Raw genomic sequence first — 10,587 nt, forward strand, 5'->3', positions numbered from 1 at the left:
ACAGAAGGGCCATGGTACCATCTACATGTTGATTTTGGTGGACCGTTCCAGGGACACTACTTTCTTCTCTTGGGTGATGCATTTTCGAAATGTGTTGAAGTTATCTTCACCCTCTGCTGGTGCTACAATCAGGTGCCTCCGCAACGTCTTTTCAACGCATGAACTACAGACATTGTGGTTTTGGACACAGTTCCAGCTTTTGTAAGTGACAAGTACAAGGAGTTTCTGGGCTGTAGCGGAATTTGGCACATGCTGAATCCACCTTACCACCCAGCATCTGCTGAACGCGTTGTACAAACGGTGACAGGAGTACTGAAGAAAGCATCTTCTGGAGATTTTCAGACGAAGATTTATTGAATGCTTCTCACATACAGATCCACGAAGCATTCACTCACGGGTCACAGTTCAACTGAGCTGCTCATGGGCAGGAAGCTAAAAACAGCCCCGAGCCTGATGTATTCAGACATGTGGAGCGAGGTACTTTTGAGGCAGTTGAAACAAAAGCTATGCTGTGATCGAGGTGCGTGCAAGGGAGCACTTCCTCAGCCTGGGCAAACTATCTTTGCCTGAAATTTTGGGACAGGTCCTTTGTGGATTCTTGGAGCTGTGCTGCAGCCAACAAGTTTGCCATCTGTGCAAGTGGAACTCAGCGATGGCACTCGTTGGAACCGCCATGGTGATCATCTTCGAGAACATCACCTTCCACAAGGGTGAACAAAGAACAACTTGCATGGTTCCACCAAGTCTTCTGCTAAACGAGTAGAAGCACGCACGACAACTTACAAAGAGTCATCTAATGACGCACCCGTCGATGATAGCTTTCTAAGACGTCTGTCCTGAGTACCCTGATAGAACATCACTGCAGTCTTTGACTGCAACTCAGAGAAGTCCACGGATTCCGCTGTTAAAGGGCCCATGAAATAAATTTTGGGCTGGTATAAATCAATTTATATTGGGATTTTACTAATAGCACATTGTTCAGTGGGCCAAAAGAGAAAAGGTACCGAAAGTCAAAAGCCCGACTTTCAATACGAAAATTTGAAAACGCAGCGGACTATTTTGTACCTCCTTCCTTTCGTAAGCTGTCTGCCTTTTCACTGTGATACATCCGCGGCCCCCAAAGCGCGTCACCGGGTCCAAACGCACATCACACGAAACCGGACCTCACTTATTCCCTCACCCCTAAGGTGACATTGTGGTGGAAGCTACGTGCTTGCCAGACCAATCAGCCGCCTCCCTTTCATCACCTGACCTCATTCTCTGCGCGTGGGTATGGGCAAGAGAGCATCATCACATGGCAAAAGGGTGGCTAGCCCAAAGAGCACATAGCTTCCACAGCACTGTCAGCTTCAGGGTGAATGGGGTGGGGAAAGCAACTTTTATCTGAATTTTGAGCGACGGGCTAATCTTCTAGGGGGAGAATGGCTGTGTCCAAATACACAAATGAGAGTCCGAGCAAGAAGGGACTTCCCCCTTTCCGTCTTCTCTAACTGTTTGGTACAATGCGCGATTTATGAGTTGAGGAGGAAAGCTAAAACAGGAAAAAATTTAAAAATTGTTTCATGATCCCTTTAACGTTAACAAAAAAAAAAAGCCGGTGAAATGTTACTCACAAAATGGTATCACACTTGTCACGCTATTTCCTTTGAGTTTTGTGTCATGGAAAAAATAATTAGTTGTTTATCCAGCGGGAGGTTAGTCTGCCTGAGCATGGCGGCATTGTTACTTACTGTAGGTGATAAATTTAGCCTGTGCAGTGCAACTGCTAGCCTGGGGTCTTTAACATACATCACGCAGTAGTGATACACGGCCGCACGCCGGCACGATGATCATCCAGATCGAAACGGGCAGTTGGGGATTTGTATCATGATGATGCCAGTAAAGCCGTGCCTCGGTGGCACGAGAAATGTGGCATACTCGGCTAATACACGCGCTGGAACGATGCTCTGTGTTCTTCCTTTCACCCGGCTTCCTCGGGTAACAACATAACACACATCACGTGGTTGCTCGTCCTGGCTGCGAACTGAGGGCGTAAACCGCGTAAACAATGCTCGCTTTTCTTCTTTTTTTTTTTTTTTTTTTTTGCGATTGTTATAGCGTATAGGAGAAACCTAATGCGTATTTCGTAAGTTACAAATGTCACGGAACGATAATAAGCAGTATTTACTGCATGCACAAAAATCGTTGCTCGTCCCCTTTGAAGCTCTGCGTGCCCAAGATCGGTCTGCTACAGGTGTTTCGGTTACTCACAGCCCAAGGAACTGGCCGAGGGTGGATTCTGGAAGTTGTCCGCTCTTTTGCGTGAACATTGTTCCCGTCCTTCCAAACTGTCGTGCAAAAGTGACACAACTGAGTACGGTACGGTACTTGGATAATCTTAACGCACTCGGAACATAATCACTACGACAACGTCGTCCAACAAATCAAAACAATAACAAACACCCCACCAGCGACCACACATCCGATCTAAACCCGATCCGGCTGATCCGCTGCCCCTCCATCTGGCCGATCTGGCTCCGGCTGTGTCTCTGACTTTTTTTGGGCGAAGTCGCTAGGACGAGCGAAAAGTCGATAAGTAATGATGATGATAGTGACTTTTCCGGAAATCTTTATATTTTCATTTTTGTAGCGTTAGCTACACTGGCCGAGGTAGAGCAGTTTCGCGTGGCTCTCATAATGAGCCGTGCTCATTATGAAAGCCACGCGAAGCCGCCGCCGAGCGCTCCGCCGCCGCCGCACTCGCCTCGCCCGTCTCCTCATTGACCCCGTAAGTGATGACGTCACAACAAGGCGTCTTGGTCCAAACAAACCGTTGCTAGGGACGTTGCTATGGGCTAATGCATGGAGACTCCACATGAGGCTAGATTTTTGCTTATAAGTAAGTAGATAATTTTCAGTAAGCAACCTAACTTCTTGATATCTAATCATGAAGATGTTCTTGTCATCTCAACGTCGTATTGCAACGATGAAAGCCATTTCTGAAGTATTCTACTCCGCTTTGCTTCGGTAGCAGACGACACGGTAGATTTGCTGCATGCAAGTGCATCGCCAAGGCCGCAGAGGCCTTTGCAATGTGCATTTTTTTTTTTTTTTTTTGTGTGAAGAACCCAGTTTTGTTTAGAGGGGGGAAAATTCCGTAAAATCAACCCGCGTCATGCAGATCATTTACGACAACGACCTGAAGTGCATTACCGGCGTAGTGCAAGCCAGCATGAGAAACAAATCGTACACCATCGAGGTAAGTCGTTTGTTATTATTAATATTGAGGTTGTCAGGTTATTTAAATATTGCATGTCTATCGCAATTGCGCATTTTTTCTTTTTTTTTTTGTATACATTAAATTTAGTGGATGTGCTCTTTCGGTGAAGATCTCCATCGATGTAGGTAGATGGTTGAGCGTGTTGCTTATTAATTTACGACAAGGAAAAAGGAACATTTGATGTCTGTTTGTCTTAAATGTTCCTCTTTCCTTATCGCAAATCTCCATCGAACCCGCAATGAGAGTACAATCTATAATAAACTCACCTTATGTTTTTCATCCAGTTTTTTCGCGTTTTGGGGTTTTGCGGCAGTCTGAAGAAACTGCAAGAATCTTTCTCCACGCGATGGTTACAACCGGTACGAAGCACCCTCCCATAGCGCGAGTCTGCAAACAAAATTTGGGATCTCTACCGATCACCTGAAGTGCTTTTCCTATGGGTGCATTGCAATCTTTTAGCAGACGATCATCTCGATTGACGCACGGACTTTCGATAAACCATATTTTGCATAGCACCCCATTATGAATTCTTATAAGTGTCTGAAACTCATTATATTCCAACCAAATGCAATATCAGATTATCGTCTTTATTCACCCGATTCAGACGCCGGCGCCGGCTTGGTCGGCGGACGTGTGGCAGACGGCATTCTTGCATTCGTCGTCTGCTGCAGGCATCTTGAGGACCGGAAGTTGCAGTCGTAAATATTTCAGAAACAAGCGATTGCCGGCACACTTCTGTCGAAACATATATGACATTCAAGCTTTCTTTATTTGTGATTTTTAGAAGTTTAAACCCTACTCCCGATTTTTTAACGGTCCGGTTTTCGTAGCGAAACTTAGCCACATGTATTTGTCCATAACAACGACCCTAGCAACGGTTTGTTTGGACCCATGACGTCACACTTACGGAGTCAATTCCAGAGGAGTGGTATCATAGCCGCGGCAGACACACTGGCGTCGCCGCGTGCCCAGCTGTGCGCCTCCGCTGTGCAGTAACCAAGTCTGACGCTGCACCGGAGCCGCTTGATAGCGCCTCTCATTTTGTGCGCATAAGCTCACGCTACGTATATCCTAGCATAGCCGAGCTAAGCCATCGCAATTTTTTGACTAAATCAAACACATTTCTTTTCTTTTTTTACAATATTTTAAAATATTTTTTTGTTGTGGCAAATCATATGGATAGTCGGAGCTGCCTGTCTCACTGAGTGGTTCCCGTTTCGATCTGTTCCCATTCGAACCTTTCCTTTTGTACCTTCCCGTTTCGACCCGCTTCAAAACAACCTTCACTTTTCGTCTTTTCCCATTTCGCCCTATCCCAAAACGACCTTCCCGCTTCGACCATTGTTTGTTATCAGTTGGGTCGATCCAAGCGTCCGATGTTTGTCCTCCTTGGTGACCTTGCTCGCACTCCCGAAACAACCTTGGAGATTTGATTACCAGCATGCAGTTACTTTCTGCACGCTTTTCTGGTGTTTGTGGTGCCTACAGTGCTGCAAACAAGCATAGCACTTCTCGCTGTCACACCGGCGCAGGATGACTTTGTGTTAGACTATTTTGATGGCATCCGGACGAATGGCCATTTTTTCATTCAGCAGTGAAACCATGACGAAAACCGAGGACCATGGACCAACGACGACATAGAGTCCTGGCACCGCAAGATATAAATGCGGTGTCAGGGAGGGCTCACCCGAACATTTACAGCTTCATTGATCGGATGAAACGGGATGAGGCGCGCCTCGACAAGTTTATCTCCGCAGTAGCTTGCAAATGGTGGTGCAGTGCGGGCCAGGAGGCACAAGTGGGTCAGCAAGGACCTTTTTGATGGCACGATTTCCCTGTTCGACTTCCTCAACAGGCGAAGGCATCTTCTGGTTTATGGTTTTTTCCGGTGTGAATAATGGTTCAGAGTTTGAAATTGTACACAAAATAAAGTCGCAATCATATGCTTGTCAACCTGTCTGATTTATCGCACTCAAAAATATCTACTGTAGTTCACTATCAGGGAGTTTTAGAAAACCGTATGCAAGCGCCTTGGGTACCTACCCTAAAAATAGCCTCGTGATGTAAAACCTATTTCGACGGAAATTTTAGCTTGCCCAAAGTTCTCGCGTGCGTTATTCTAAGACTCCCTTATTGTACAGAGCGCGGAACTATTAGTGCAACCAAGCAAACATAATTTTTTTTTTTTATGTTTAGCTCATGGAATCAAAAGGCTGCCATAACTATTAGTGTCTTTGGAAGTGCTCATTTGGGCCACTAATAGGGTGACCACCCGTCCCGCGACCTGCAAGAAATTGCCAAATCTTCAAAATGTTCCGCATTTCACATTGTCGTAAAACTCACTACGCAGTTTATGGCGCTGCTGAACAACGAGGCACAGAGAATTGCGGAGATCGCTGGTGAATGTGTGAATCGCGATGGTACACCATTTTCTATCCAAGCATCGTGGGAAACGACCGTCGTTCTTGCAGGAGATCTGTCGCGCTTGCGCCTTCGTGCCTCCAGATCTCTTCCCTTGGTGGCAAAATATTGCAAGAGACAATGGCTCACCAAAAGTTGAAAATACATTATTTTAATTATTTTCAAATCGTGCTGCGTCAATGCAAAAAGATTGCTGTGGAAAGCTTTTTTTTTTTTCTTTTTTAGTAAAGACATCACACAGGCAAGAAGACTGCCACCACAACGATCAAAATCAACGTAAAATTAGAATTTTGTGTAGGAGCATGTTGGTAAAAATACGAATCAAAAGGAAACGAGCAGCCATAAAAGATTTACTGCACTTCTTCTATCCTTTTGATGCATTGAGTTATGTTGCAGTCGATTTTATGCTTTCAACTCAGACAACTTGTAGTGAAAATTATTTAAACTTAATTGTTGCAATTAATACAATTTGCAGCTGTATAATATGCTTACAGACAAGACAGGATATCAAAGGTGCTAGCAGAGCCGCATTTCGTGGCATATGTTGATAAATTTCCTCGAATAGTTATTTTTCCATTATGTTTTTTTAACCTGAGACTGGGGCAGAAGGCGGAAAAACGATTTTCCTCCACCTGCTCCAGTCTCGGGTTAAAAGGCAGCGTGGTAAATTTCCATCAGCCCGACTGCACACCAGTGTTGCCAACCTATTTTTTGAAAATACCCCACGCCAGCGTCCAGAAAACCCTACATTACCCTACGAATGTTTCTTCTTACCCTACATTTTACCCTACGAGGCAAATCTTTGCTTAAATAATACTGTTGCATAGATTATGATGATACAGGGTAATATTAATACAGTACAAAGCGACAGGGCACGCATACACGCGCATACCTACATTATCCTAGAACACCAGCTTGCATGTGCGCTGTACAGCATCAGCACAACAGTGATGCAGCGAGCGCACAGACATCACCAACCAACATGTTTAGCCGATTTGTCGCGAAATTAAAAACTGGGCTACGTGGGACCAGCACTCGCGGTGACAAACAAGGCGACTCATTGCAAAAGAAAGCTAATCCGAGCGGTATATTAGCTTCTTTGGATGTCCCGCCTAGGGATTCTATTTCGACAAACTAGGCTATTACACCTAAAGGAGGATAGGAAACAGGCGGCTCTTCCGTATTCGCTAAAGTGTCATTCGATAAAACGTTCTGGTTTCGGCTTCGTTCGCTAAAACGCCGTTCGCTCAAGTGAACGCCTCCAGTCCCAACTACTTGTGCAGTCGGTAGGCGGTCTTCAAACTGCCTACCGACTGCACAACGTGCCGAAAGCTCCGCAGGAGCTTTGAAATCGGTCTCCGTACTTGTCGATCATCCGTGATCGACGCTCTATGGGCGTGGTAAGGAGAGTTAATTGCAACGCGCCATAACGAAAAAGCGCCCAGAACGAGGGTAGTTCCAGCTATGGTTATTTGCAGCAAGCACATCTTACGTCAGCGCGTAGAAAAGCCCACAAAGCCCAGTTGAACAGGTGGCTGCCGGTTCTGGTGGGCTCGGGGTGGTTCCGCCCGCGGTGCCACGTGTTTCGCAGGTGTAACAAGGACCACTGGATGGACCAGAGTTATCAGAGAAAAATTAGCAGGACCATTTCCACTGGGAAGATACCTCTTAATTCTGGCTCCAAACTTCCTAAGTGCAACTCCACGTCCTCCCACCTCTCCCACTTGCTCCAGCTCTCCAATACTCTCAAACTTGGTGTGTGGTGCTCTTTGTTAGCACGTCTTGCAACTTGCATACTTTCGTTTTGCATGATGTCGTGGTGTGGCAGCACACCGGTTGTAAAGCTATGCAAAGCTTGCACGGAAACTTTTTTTTTTCGCTTTTTTACTGTTATTTTTTTTTTTATTATGCTCGTCGTTGAAGAAGCAAACTCTGAAAATACCCTACTTTTGGCGGGGAAATGACCGGACGGCCCTACAGCCCTACGATGTACCAAAAATGCCTAAAATACCCTACAAGTAGGGTAATTACCCTACGGTTGGCAACACTGCTGCACACTAAGTTCTTTTTTGCAGTTGCCAGATCCGAAATATATAGCCCAGGGTTGGGCAGAAATACTCAAAAATGTATATGGAAATACAAATACTGGGATACATTAAAATAGTACCTAAAATACTGATACTGAAATATATGTGTAAAAATGTATCGCGATACGTATCGGAAATACATTTTAAATAGAGGCAAAAAGTATTTGGAAATACAAATACAGGAATACATTTTAGGAAGCGCAGAAATACAAATACAGAAATACAGATACTGCGATACATTTTTGAAATTTGTTTGAGACGCCAACTGAGATGAGGCTTGAAGAGGAATTTTTTGATCCAGAAATTACTTTCCCGTAGGCTTGGCACTTTGCATTGAAGGTAGTGGTTTCGGACGACGAGGAGTCGCCCTTTTTTAGACCACCTGACACTGGGTGGAAGCAACACGACGACGTCTCAAGAGTCTTCAATGGGCAAAAAAACAAATGATCTATCAAGGATTGACCGTGGTACCTTCCCTGACATGTCTAACGAAATCAGCCCACTCTATGCTCCACCTTATCAACCGCATCTCCCAGAGACGTGGAGGTGCTTGTTCTGCGATTGCCACGTGCCTCGTGAAGGCCATTTTACAGCCTAGGATAATCTACCAAGCACAATTTCAGAACCTGACAGAGACGCAATGGAACTCGCTGGAAACTGTCAACCGGGCAGCGATGCGCAGCATTACCGGCCTCCCGATGCATACGCCTATTAAGCTGTTACAGGAGCATGCTCACCTGAATACACTACGACAATTATGTGATCAACGCACACAAGCCCGGGTTGCCAAACATCAACTGTACGCTTCAGAATGTTATAAGGAAACGTCATACATTGAGAAGATACAGCAGCTTCCCCCCTGGAGTTTCTCCTGCCTTACCACCAATAAGACCTCCCGCCGTAAGGCACGTCAAAATCCCAAGGCCCATAATCCAAACCCTTCTTCTCCGGATCACTGTATCCTGTACACGGACGCTGCATGTACGCAAAACGGAGGAGCTACTGCATTCGTCAGTCGCACTCATCCCCACCTTGACGACCAGAAGAAGTTTGCTACATCGGACGCATCTCCTTTGCTGCTTGAGCTACAAGCCATCTATGAAGCCCTTCTCGCAGCCTCCAAAGATCACTCCATTAATCAAGTGACCATCTTCACTGACTCCGCTCAGGCCATTAGGCACCTGAAACAGACCAAACAAGCCATGAACATTGTTCAAAAGATCCATCGTTTACGACACCATTTCGCGGGCATGGTCGTCATCGACTGGGTGCAGGGCCACGGCCCTGCAGAGGGCAACATAGCGGCTCATGAGGCGGCCAAACGGGCAGCCCAATCAGAGGACCTGCAGAGCCACACACTCAGCATGGACACCGTGGCGACACTTCTGGCCACTAAGACCAGGATCCGGGCAAGCACGCGAGCTCTCATACCACCGTGCACCGCCCGGGTTCCCCCTGGTCTGTCCCGGCTCCAGGAGGTGTTGCTCCGGCGCATCCGCACTGGATGCGCTATCACACCGGCAGTCCTCTCATCCTGGCGAGGGGACCACAGCCGCATCCCTCCCGGCTGCCCCCACTGCCCCGCTCCGGCGGACCAGGTGGATGTTCGCCATCTCATCTGGACCTGCTCGGGGATACGGGCGGATCGGGAGCACTACGTCCTCCAGGCGGGGATACGGTGGGACGATCCGGAGGCCTACAAGACCTGGACGACCAACAACGCCTGCGCTCGAAGCCTTCTAGACTTCGTCCATACCGCCGGCCTCTCCGCTTTCCTTTAATCCCTTCCCACTTAGGCCTGCGGGCCTTTCCTCTGGGCAATAAACAACAACAACAACAATGTCTAACGAGTGATGCGAAAAGACTTCGACCTCTAAATAAATTCTATGTCATCCTAAATCACCATTCCCCTGTCCAATAGGGACGCCCCTGTCAACATTTATCACATGACGTCACGGTGGAAGGAACTGGTATTCCTGATCTGTAGGTGTGGCCTTGAACATGAAACTTTAGCACGCTGCATGCTGTATGGAAGGACAATGCGTACTTCTCGTTGAAGACCAAGCAGGCAGTGTCATTTGGAATTTTCGAGAATAGTGGACCACCTGAAGCACTCTGAAACACGTGCCTTATCGTATGTTACGGTTGAAAAAACAGTATGGTGGCATCCCTGTTGTGAAGGTCCTTTCTGCCGACCCTCCGCCACCGACACATGAATTGCAGTCCTCCAAGTCTCGCCTAGCATTATCCAAACAGAGACCTCGTGGGCTGCGACCTGATATTGCCGGCACAGGAGTGAGCTCTCCGAGAAACAGCGAGCTCGAGACTAGTCGCAGGTGTACGAAGTCTGGGTCGGCACCCCGAGGCCACGTCTGGCCTCCTTCCTGGGTCTCAGATCACGAGACCACCGGGTCACGTTCACGTCGGCTGATGACGTTCCCGTGAGCCGTGCAATATTACGGGCGCAGCCGCAGACGCATTCTAATATGTCTTGAACTCCTGGTGCCCCCAGAAGTAAAAAAAAAAATGCGTTCGGACTTTTTTGTTGTTGTTGTTAGGGGGGGGGGGGGGGGGGGGGTGGGGGGAGAAGTATTGCTCAAGAAATGTAACGAAATACATTTCATTCTGATTGTATCGCGATACAAAGAAACGTTCCCAAATGTATTTCGATACAGAAATACAGATACTGGTGAAACAAATGTATCGCGATACAGAAATACAGATACGAAATGTATTTCTGAAATACTATCGCAATACATTTGTATCGCGATACTGCCCAACCCTGATATAGCCGTTCTTCTCTTACACCCCCCCCCCCAA

General features: G+C 46.9%; 1 protein-coding gene across 2 annotated transcripts in view; it reads right to left on the reverse strand.

Moving 5' to 3' along the window:
• Positions 1-2,531, reverse strand: part of LOC115332769 (cell division control protein 1) — a 53,360-nt gene extending 50,829 nt beyond the window's left edge. Inside the window, exon 1 of one of the 2 annotated variants that reach the window (XM_029995220.3) lies at positions 2,251-2,531. The gene's annotated coding sequence lies outside the window, so the exon portion shown is untranslated. The remainder of the gene's footprint in view (positions 1-2,250) is intronic. The other variant, XM_029995219.3, reaches the window with a different exon arrangement.
• Between the last annotated feature and the right edge of the window lie 8,056 nt (positions 2,532-10,587).

The sequence above is a fragment of the Ixodes scapularis genome, unplaced genomic scaffold, assembly GCF_016920785.2.
Source record: "Ixodes scapularis isolate PalLabHiFi unplaced genomic scaffold, ASM1692078v2 PGA_scaffold3__209_contigs__length_174095766, whole genome shotgun sequence".
Classification (NCBI taxonomy): domain Eukaryota; kingdom Metazoa; phylum Arthropoda; class Arachnida; order Ixodida; family Ixodidae; genus Ixodes; species Ixodes scapularis.